This window comes from Apium graveolens, chromosome 7, assembly GCF_009905375.1.
Source record: "Apium graveolens cultivar Ventura chromosome 7, ASM990537v1, whole genome shotgun sequence".
Taxonomy (NCBI): domain Eukaryota; kingdom Viridiplantae; phylum Streptophyta; class Magnoliopsida; order Apiales; family Apiaceae; genus Apium; species Apium graveolens.
This window is the reverse complement of record NC_133653.1, coordinates 14,643,953-14,655,991: the sequence shown is the minus strand read 5'-3', so window position 1 is coordinate 14,655,991 and position 12,039 is coordinate 14,643,953. Positions and strand designations below refer to the sequence as shown.

At 31.4% G+C, this 12,039-nt stretch overlaps 1 long non-coding RNA gene across 1 annotated transcript; it reads right to left on the bottom strand.

The window, feature by feature from the left end:
• Window positions 1-7,719: 7,719 nt before the first annotated feature.
• On the bottom strand, window positions 7,720-9,328 carry LOC141671255 (uncharacterized). Its single transcript, XR_012555024.1, has 5 exons — window positions 9,215-9,328; window positions 9,033-9,120; window positions 8,829-8,949; window positions 8,498-8,643; window positions 7,720-7,851 (listed from the first exon to the last, which is right to left on the bottom strand). It is a non-coding gene; the product is annotated as an uncharacterized LOC141671255 (long non-coding RNA).
• Window positions 9,329-12,039: the final 2,711 nt, after the last annotated feature.

Below are 12,039 nucleotides of genomic sequence, written 5' to 3'. Positions count from 1 at the left end.
CACATTGGTCACTGAAAGAAAATTAAAAAAAAACTGAACATGGTTACAAATATTTAAGATTAATAGGGTTTAGGGCCCATCATTAGTACTTTCCTATAATTACATGATACTGAATCCAACATATGAATGCCAGACATTCGAAACAATCAAGAAAAAGCTGAGCCATAGATTAGAAAATGGCAAATTCGGTGTGATAAATCATTTATAAAAATATAAGAAAAAATGTTAAATTCATATACATTAAAAAAGTACTCGTAATTGACAAGAATTAATTAAAATACAAATATGACAAATATTAATTTGAGAAATAAAAAAAGATATAAATAAATAAATGATAAAAGGGAGAGAGGTATACTCATGCTGGGGTAATACTATGGATAACTTAACTTAAAAGAAGGTAATAATAATCATCATGGGATTTGAATCTATTCATCTATGTCCCACATATAACTAGCTTTTTCCTGATCAAGGTCGTCAAACATTGTGAAACACTGGCACGTGTAGCTCATTCTCAAGTTTTAATTCTACTGATCCATCATTTTCATCATCACATTATTCATAATAGTTCTTTTCCGGTAATTTCAACACGACATACCAATGTTTTTCAAGAGGATCATCAATATAACAAATTTGCTTAACATGTTTCCCTAGCACGAAAGGATCATTTACGGAACCTAATTTGTTCAAATTAACAATTATATATCCCAAATTATCTACCTTAACCCCTGGTTCATATCTACCCATTTACAATGAAAAATTGGTACTCTAAATTTGTTGTAGTCTAACTCCCATATACTTTTATAACTCCATAGTAATTATGTGAAGTATGTTCAATATTTTTCTCTTTACCCTCCACAAGCATTGTGTCTGCAGCGACAATCACCACTACACTGAACTTGTCGAGTGTCACCATGCTCCTTGGTGCTATACGTAACACCATTAATTCTATATTCGCTAAATGTAGGGACATTCTTGTTGGGCCCTTCAGTAATTCACCTTATCTCCTCAGGTACATTATTATGGTCATCCAATAATTCTGATTCTGCCCATCAATGTCGCAATAGATAGATCTTGCATTCTGCCCATACTTTGCATTTTATGACACTCGTACGATAAAGTTTTCAAAATTTACCAAACACTCCTCCACCTCTTCGGCAATGTATTCCTCACAATACAACCTTGGGGATGAGCCGGGTTCCGTATATCCTTTAAATGCCTTCAGATATCTCTCGAAGAGATACATCCAATGAAGGAATATTGGCCCATAAATATTAACCTCTCTCACGAGACGAACTGAGAGATGGATCATTACATCAAAAAAAGGAGGGGGAAAGTGTTTTTCGAGCTGGCATAATATTTCCACTAACTCACTCTGCACTTGTTACAACTTGTCTATATAATCACTTTACTGCAAATTGCCTTGAAGAAAAGGCAAAATCTAATAATTGTGCATCTCACTTGTTTTTGTAGTACTGGACGAATTGAGATTGGAAGTAAATGATGTAGTATCGTCTGACAATAATGAGATTTCATTCCAAAAAGCCCAATATTTTCCATGTTTACAAGATTATTGATATTTGAACAAAATCCATCTGCCAACTTCATTTTAAGAAATGATGAGCAAACTATTTTTTTCTGCATGAATTAAGTTCCATGACGCCACCGGTACCTTTTCTGTCTTTCCAAGATTCTTTGGTCTCAGCTCCATTCTTATTCCCATTTTATCCATATCAAGACAGACAGACTCCCTATCTTTTTTGTTCCTCGAAATATTTAGTAAAGTTCCAAGCACAGTTTCATAGTATTATCAGAACAGGGGCGACCACCTTCTCCACAGTGTTATCAAAAGCTGATTGCTACCTTCTATAAGGATGATAACGGGGCAATCATCTTCGATGCCTCATAGTTACCATCTTACGGTAATTAACCAGCCTAGTAGCTATTATTTCATCAATACAAATAGTACACACATTATACCCTTTAATTACATTTCCTGGCAAGTTCCTAAGGGAGGAAAATACTTATTATCCATAATAAAATGTCCTTAAGGATGAAATACTTTCTTATAAGCGTCATACATTTGTTTCCCACGCCACAACTCTTGCAGATCTTTTATTAGTGATTGAATGAACACGTCGATATCATTTACAGGCTCTGTCGATTCTAATATGAACAAGCAGAGCATAATATACCTTCTTTTCATACAAAGATATGAAGGAAGGTTGTAAATTGATAGCAAAAGAGGCCAACTTGACTAATCAGTACGGTTTCCATGAAAAGGATTGAAACCATCAGAAGATAAACTTAATCGAAGGTTCATAGTCTCTGATACAAAATCAGGTCATTTTTTGTCGCTATCCTTCCATGTTTTTGAATCAGCTGGATACTCATTTTACCATCATTTTGTCGCTCGGTGTCATGCCACGTCATGTCATTTGCAATGTGAGGTGTATTGAATCAATTTCATAATATTGGTTTCGGCGAAAATACCATAGAACCTTAGCAGGGTCCCCTTCAAGTTCATCTCCTTTTTTGATCAATTTTCATCTAGAGGCCTTACATACGCGACAAGTAGTTTCATCTTCATCTAAATTGCCACGATATAAGATCAGACAATTATTCGAACATGTGTGTATCTTTTCATACCCCATTCCTAATGCAATAAGCTTTTCTTTACTTCATTGAAGGAAGATGGGATGTTATGCCTTCCGAAAGTAAAGACCCAAGTAATAATAGAATATCACTGAAGCATGAATTAGACATATCATGCTTCACTTTTAAGTTGTATAACTGAATCAAAGTTTTCATCTTAGTGTACCTCTCACATCCAGGATAAAGAGGTTGATGTTCACTTTTAACATGGTTGATGTTCACTTTTAACATGGTTGATGAAATTAGAAGAATGAGAAGATATATCATCATCGTCGTCCTCGTCACGTTCACCATTCCTGAGGTGACTTGATTGATAGATTCTGAAGTGTCGGTTTCATTAGAAATTTCTACGGATTTATTCTCCATGTGCCATATCCAACATGTATAAGTTTGATCAATACCATTTTGAAAAAGATATTTTTTAACTATATGTGCTCCCCATGATTTACTATGTGTGCAGTTTACACATGGACAACTGATTTTTTCTGCATTATACCCATTCTCAAATGCAAATATTAACAAATCTTCCACTCCTGTTTTCAAATCTTTTGTTTTTCTATCCTCTTTTAACCATGATCTATCCATCTTTTAAAAGTCTGAATAGAACCTCAATTCCACTATTTATAGCTAAATTGTGAAATCTTTATATTTCCCCCAAATTTTATAACTAAACCTTAATTGAAGTTAAAAATCATCAAAATGAATTCAAAATAGAGGACATATATAACCTGAATTCTTAAATTACTGTACTAACCTGCCCAAGTGTAATATTCAATTTCACTCCTTATAGCTTCTTCAAAATGAATTGTGAAGTCTTTATAATCCCCCCAAATCAAATGAACCCTAATTGAAGTTCAGAATCACAAAAAAATGAATTCATCAAAATGAATTCAAAACACAGTATATATATAACCTAAATTCTTAAATACTGTACTTACATGTTCAAGTATGATAAGAAATGTAAAACCCGAGTTCTTCAACTCTTGACGTCTTGAATTCTTGATGTGACTGAGATTTGAGGACTTGAAAGTACGGAGCACGGATTTGAGAGTATTAGCACAAACTTGAGAATAGATTTGAGTTAACGGATTTGAGAGCACCAGAGACATGAATGAACGGCCTAACTAACAAGTAATGAATATGTTCTAATTCAGATAAAATTGTCTTAACAACGATATGTCTGAAATAACATAATTACTAACATTTTTACATTTCAGTTAAATTGTTATATAAGAAATATGTGGTCGATAAATTAAAATATTTTGAATTAATACAAATTCATTTATTTCGAGGACCACGATAATTTAGATTTTATGTATTTGACTAAATCGATATAGATGAATAAATTACATAATTTATTAAAATATAAATAACAAAATTATTTTAACAAAATGGTATATTGATAATAAGAATATCAAAGTTATATTACAAGAAAATTGTGATGTTGTTCTTTCAGAGATATTGGTGTACTTTGGATCGCTTAGATGTCTTTAATATCATTTTTAACTTCAAGATTTTTAAATTATTGTTGTTAAACGATAATAAACAAATCATCTAGTATTTTTAGCATGTTATTGTTTTACAACCTGATCATATCAGCAGTTGGGAGTTCCCAATATATATTGTTTTATATAATGGTGTTTTGGAAAAACTATTTGCCCAACACTAGATTATATAGTTTTTTTATAAATTGTTATATATAATTGACTAGCCGATAAGTTATAACTTTTTCGAGTTGAATATCCTGTTTATTGATATTTTTTTAAATTTGTAAACATTTTCGATGATCCAATTATACGGATTGTTTAAATCACCTTTTCAACGATTCAAACATAGGGATGTCCTTCCATACGAATATGATTTACCATTGACAATATTCAATTAATTTACAATATCGATACCCTTTATAGAAAAAGATGGTACTGATGTGCTTTTATATTAATCGAAACTTTCTTACTAAGCATTATCATTTACCCCTACACCCCAAACTTTAAACCCTAATTTCAACCCGATTAATTTAGAATATTACTCTTTCAACGATCTAACTGTACGGATGATAAAATCTAACCATTTTAGAGATGTAGTTTTTTTTTATTTTTGTGTGATTTTATGTTAGTCCAAGTTGTTATTCCATTACCGTTGAACTACTTTGTTAACCCCTAATCCATAAATCTTAACCGTAATCCCTAAACCCTATAACTACTTTGATATTTCGTAATCCTAAGTATCATGTGTATATGTTAGGTGTACGTATTGATATTCTTTATTGTACATGTACTTGTAAAATATATCAAATTATTGCATATGAATGATAGAAATTTAAATTTTTCATAATTTAGGACTTATTGTTTCCGACTTATAATTCACCTTATGAGTCAACCCAACTTATAAGTTGAATTTACGACCTATAAGTTAATAAGAATTTTAGTAACGATGTACTTTTTTTTTTAACCTATTTGATTTTTCCTTTTTTCATTAACTTTATTTTGAAAAATACGTTTAAAATGTTAATCTAATCTAAATTAATGAATTTTAATTGGATGTTAGATTGTTGAATTATGATTTTACTGAAAAAAAATGTAAACTTATTTTATTGAAGCTTTGTAGTTTCTTATTTGGCAACAAATATACAAATTACAAGGTAAATTTATTGCCAAATAAGAAACCACAATGCTTTTAATGAAATAGATTTACACTTGTTTTCAATAAAATCATAATTCAACAATTCAACATCTAAAGAAAATTCATTAATTTTAGATTAGATTAGCATTTTAAAACATATTTTATTTAAAAAAATTAATGAAACGAAAAGAAAAATCAATAAGTTCAGAAAAATTTCGTTTTACTAACATTCAACTTATCAACTTATAGTCCTTAAATTCAACTTATAAGTATTAAATTTTAAAAATCGAGGGCGTGCGGTTTTAATTTGATTTTGGCCAAAAACTCCCCGGAACTGAACCGCGCTGCACATAGTAATTACAACTGCAATCTTTAATTATTTTCAAATTTTCCAAACAAGCACTTAATGTCCTAAAGTATTATGTGTTCAATGAATGTTTGTCCTCAAACGTCTCTGTTAGTTTAATCTACATAGTTATTTATTGATTATAATGATATGTTTGTCTACGTCTTTAATTATATTTGTCTACATAGCTATTCGATGTGTTCAAATCAGATTATCGAACTTTTACGGTAGCAAAAATTTAACTTTTATGGATAACATTGAATGTTTTATCAACATATACACTCGCAAATATCGACCTTTTTAAAATTAAAAGTTTGACTAGAGAGCATTACTTATTTTTGTTTTAGATTATAGACAACGGTTTAAAATAAAAATCGTTATTAGTAAACTTATTACACAACGGTTTGGATAAGAAACTGTTACCCACCTACTAATTAAATAATATTACCTACAATAATGATTTCAGGTAGGAACCGTTGTGTGTGAGTATATCTTACAACGGTGGCTAAATTAAACGGTTGTCGGTCTGTTTAGTAAAAATGTACAAATATATGGATGAATTCTATATTTTTTTTAATTCTTAATTTTTAAGTTTTAAAAAAATATATAATAATGAATAATATTGATTGCTGGATTAAAGCAAATATGTATCTAGGTCGTTGATTGGACTGAACTTTTTCAATTTCCCTCTTAGTATCCCCCAAAATTTTATATACCAAAATTTTATATCCCGTATCAGTTACTCTTCTCCTACATTAGTTACTCTGGGAAATAAGTTATTCAACTCCCCAACACGATTTTTTCTTCCATCTACATGATTTTCTTCTCTATTCACGGTGATTTTCTTCACACGATCTCTTCTTCCAATCGATTGTACTGGTATGTTCCTAATTATAGCCACTAAAGCCTAATACATGCCTAATGTATTAGGTTTATTTGGGGCTTTTTGATTTATTTTGGAACTCTAAAACCCTCTTCAATTTATTTAGGTTTTTTTTGAATTTTTATTGTTAACTTTGATTTAAGCAGAGTAACGATGTTTGTGAAGATTCTCTAAGCTTATGCAGAGTGAATATGAAATGAGTATGATGGGGGAATTGAGTTACTTTCTTGGACTTTAAGTTATTCAAAGAAGTGATGGAATCTTCATTAGGTAAACTTAATATTTTAAGGATTTATTGAAGAAGTTTGGTATGATTGATTGTTCACCGGAATCTACACCTATGTCTACAACTACAAAGTTGGATAAAGATAAAAAGGACAAAAGTATAGATATTTCAATCTATAGAGGAATGATTGGATCTTTGTTGTACTTAACTGCAAGTAGACCAGACATCATGTTTGCAATATGTCTGTATACAAGATTTCAAGCCAATCCAAAAGAATCACATTTGATGGCTGTAAAGAGAATTTTCAGATATCTAAATGGGACTCCAAACTTGGGATTATCACTACAAGAAAAATGCCCATAGACATCGGTTTTTGGCCGATGTCTATGTTGTTTGGCAACCGATGTTGATGTCGGTGATGTCTATTCTACACATCGGCCATAACCCGATGTCTTTACTTAATTAGACATCATTTCTGGGAAAAAAAGTGATGTCCATGCATTATTTTTTACAAAAAAATGTTAGAAATAAATAATTTAATAAATAAATTACACCTATTACAACAAATTAAACATATAATGGGCTATGTTTTTTTCCACATAGACATCGAATATTTTCATATAGGTGATGTAAAATCTGATATTAAACATCGATTTATTTAGTAAAAGGTGATGTCTATGTTGGCACGTAGACATCAGTTGTATCCCAAACAAAGTGATGTTTATGTTCCTTTTAGAGTTGAACATGTTAGTCTTTGACATCGGTTTTTTAGGAAAAAGCAATGTATATCAACTTTTTTGACATCAGTTTTTCTTCACTAAAACTGATGTACAATTGCATTTGAGACATCAATATTTATATATTAAAAGTGATGTACAATTATTTTTTTGACATCAGTATTTATTCATTGAAAGTATTTAAATAATGAACTAACTAAACACTTATATTCAGCAACATAAATATCAAGTATCTAATTTTATTACAGAATCGTTCAAAACCAAACTATTGTTATATGTTTGCTAAGTCATCCCTGCTAACATAAATATCGAGAATAATTTCTTCAACCTCCCTCTGTACTGAGTTGATGCCTATCTTATCAAAAGGTGGAAAGGGAGATTCAACCTGCACGATAACAAAAGGGTAAGAGGAAACAGAAATTTATAAACTTTACAGCACTACAATCTAATTTTCCTAAAAGCAGTAAGTTTAAAAGACGTGAGTTGGGTGACAGTTAAGAGTTACTTTCCAAACAAAAAGTACCACTGAAATTTTATGCAGCTTGAGATTTCAGTATTATGATTATTGAATATCAAGTAAACCCTTCTAATGTACTGTTCTGTAGTGAGCTCTAATATAGTTCTGAAGTACATTACTTTATGATCTTTTATAATCATGTATAGTACACTACATTAAGAAAAAATCACAAACTTACAAGTTCAAAAAATGGAACATGATTTGAATCCTCACAATATTCACTCTTTTCGTATCAACTAATAAACATTCCTATAAACTTGTCTATTGACATGCTATCATTGTTATACCCAATTTACACTCACGAAGAAGATACAACCACCTACTTGTGAATAAAAAATCTAAAAATTACATGTTTTTAAAATCTATTAATGTTCTTTATATGTATAAAGATAGAAAATAACCAACTTTTATCAAAAAATATTGCAACAGTTAGTCATGAATGATAAACAAGGGATAAGATCAATTTTTTTTCCAATACTGTGAATATATAATCCATTCAGAAGAGACTCATTACCTCAGTGTCATCTATCCTGAACCAACTGCCTTGCATATCTTCAGCATATTCTTTATGCTTCAAATGTAGAATTTCAATCACCTCATGCAGATTATTAGCCTCCTCTTTCATCATATTGTCAATCTTAGACAACTACACAACAGTATCTGCATACTCCAGATTGTAACAGAGCACATTGTCAATGTTAAATGGTTATAAAGAACAACAATATCTAAGATTGTAATAGAGCAGATAGCCGAAAAGCAACAAGAGGAGTTCCATAATCTAGCGAATAATAATAATAAGCGATGTTTATATTTAGTATTACTTAATAATAGGCAAGTTTCCCGACCTTCTCCGGATGGCTTCCCATGCAAAACCTGCCTTATGCTTTCAGCTTTGTCTCTTTCCACAACTCAATTCTAATATTCTACAAAGAAACATCTCCTCTGCAGGACATGATGGAACTGAACCTAAATTATAGATAAGATACAATTAATCAATGCATTTATGGGATCACCAGTATTATGCAAAGTAAACTAATATCGTTAAAAACCTCTCACACGTTATGCACGATCCAACATCTGTATTGTACTTTTTCCAGCCCCAACACGTGCGCCAAGAAAAATAAAATCATCAACCAACTACATCAGAAGAGCAAGGAAAATAGTTAAAATAATAATAACATAAATTATATAGTGACAGCAGAATAATGAGACGTGCAAAAGATGAAGCAACCTGATTCCATTGTTGGTTCACTGTGATTAATATCTCATCATATGTGGACTATTTGTCCTTAAGTTCTCTTATTCTGCCTTCAAGATTGTGCAACTCATGCTTCTGCACGTCTAACTGCTGAATAAGTTTCTGATTCTGATACTGGAGAACTGTTACGTCAAAGATTCACAGTATTGGAAAAAAAATTGACCTTACATTAAGTAGGTAATGTAATGCCCGGAGAAAGATGCATTAACCATATCTATAGGTAATGTAATATCATCTGCTACAGTCATAAACGAAATCAAATCCAACATCTCTGGGAAAGTAATACACTTGTTTATCTTTCCATAATTTCCTTCCTGAGAAAGCAAAATCATGATTCTGAATAGACTATTAAAGAATAGAGAAACTCAACAAATTTAAACAGAAAGAAGCAATAGCTCTGCAACTAGACCAGTTAGTAGGGAATTTAAATAGAATGTTAGCCTTAATGGCTTCATAATATATTTAGGCTACCATGTTGATTAAACAATGGATAAAGATAATAACTAAAATGTTGAACTGCTCTTACCAAAAAAAAAATTGCCAATGGGTATCACTAAGGACACCTTAAATAGTAAGCTGCTTATATTACACGCTAAACCTACCAAACTGCTTTTTTTGGTGGACAAAAATCTGGATCTTTATGGCTAAACCTCAAACTCAACGTGTAGAACAAGGGATTTAAGGATCAGTACATGAGTATTTTAACGCTTGTTGCTTAGACAACAATTACCTAAAATCTCTTTAGGACTATCGTCAAGATATTTGGAGCTTCCTGTATTCAAATCTTGTAAACAAACCCAAGTTTTTTACTGGAAGAGACAATATTAGTTGTCATTTACACACCATCTTCAATCGCTTAGCAGAGTGCACAAACCCCGGTATGACTTGCAACTCATCCAATTACTTCACCAACAACATATAAATTGTTTAAAGTCAATACATATATGTAGTATATTACTAGAACTTTAAAAGGCAGAAAGCCAAAACTAATATACTAAGAGTAGCAGTAACTAACAAGTTATTATTTGGTTAGAAAAATCAAGCATACACTATATATCAGTTGCCGGAACAATCTTATGACTGGTCTAAATCTCAACACTCTTAAACATGAGGAGAGTTTTGGGACAATATTTATATTATTTATATAATGACAGTTAACAAGTTCGCAATTTAAAAAGATTATTATAGAAAATGCATAAATTACCATCATCATGAAATGCCTCTGAACTACATCAACCAGATGCTCTTTGGTTGGGTTGGAGACTTCATCCGCCTAAAATACAAACCGCGTTATTACATATAAGTATACAATCAAAGGATATTTGACCAAGTTCAATAATCAAGTTCTTTATAAAAGCATAAGTTGGATAAAGTAAACACCTTAAGCAGCTGTAGAGTTTTTGGAATGATTCCAAACCCTTTCCATGAATAACGATTTTTGGTCTTCTTGGTAAGAAGCTGCATATCAATATCAAAATCAGAAAATTCCCCTAAACCAAATAATATAAATGGAAGAAAAGGCGAGGAACTATATATCTTACACCAATGCTTTCAAGAACATTAATAATACCATAGACCTTCGCTTCTCAACACCTAAAATTAAACCAATTACAAAAAAAATCAACACGATATTCATTACAATTCACATATAAACAAGAATTACACAATTCAACACACAAGACCTCTCCAATTAAAGTAAAAAATCAAAAAAATTATTCTAAATTAATTTAATAAAAATTAAATCGAGAAATAAAATAAAGAAAGGGGGTATCAGGAAGAATACCTAGACGGGCAACAGCATCATCAAGAAACTATAATAAAATTTAAAAAAAAAACAGATGCATATAGAATTAAATTAAGGATGTTGTGTATACAAAGGGAGGTGGGAGAGAGATTACTTTGAGCATAAGAGACCAAGAGATTTCTGTTTGCGGTAGTAATTGGATTCTCTGGATCCAGAAGGAAGTGAAGATGAATCTTTTGAATTCGATGAAACCAGCGCCATTTCACCACCTATATATCTATTCAAATTCATGAGAGGGAGAAGGGGAGAGAGAGGGATGGGAGAGAGAGATGGGAGAGGGTGAGAATTTTGGGATTGGGGGGAATGTAGAAGGGGGGAGAAAATTGGGATTGGGGGGAATGTAGAACTAAAATCTGAATGAAAATTTCACTAACGGGGGAAAGAAAAGGTGGGCGCGAATTTTATTTTTTTTGGTGAATTTTAGACATCGGTTTAATTATAACCGATGTCTACAAAGAACAAAGACATCACAAAAACATGGGGTGATGTCAATACTTTTTTTAAGATCAGTGGCAAAGTTAACCGATGTCTAATATGTGATGTCTATTGACATTATTCTTGTAGTGTATGGTATCCCAAGGGAACAGGTTTTGAAGCTATTAAATATACAGATGCAGATATTGTTGGATGCAGGATTGACAGAAAGAGTACAAGTAGAAGCTGTCAATTTCTATGATAAAGACTTGTCTCCTGGTATAGCAAGAAGCAACAATATGTGTAACTTCTTCAGTAGAGGCTGAATACATAGTTGTAGGAAGTTGTTATGCTCAAGAGCTTTGGATTAGAAATCAGCTATTGGATTATGGTATAGTGTTGAACAAAATTCCTGTCATGAGTGATAACACTAGTTCTATATCCATTATAGCTAATTCAGTTAATCACTCTAGGATAAAGCACATTGATGTAAGGTACCATTTTATTAGAGAACATGTTGCAAATGGTACCATTGAGCTAATTTTTGTTCCAACAGAAAAATAGTTAGCTGACATTTTTA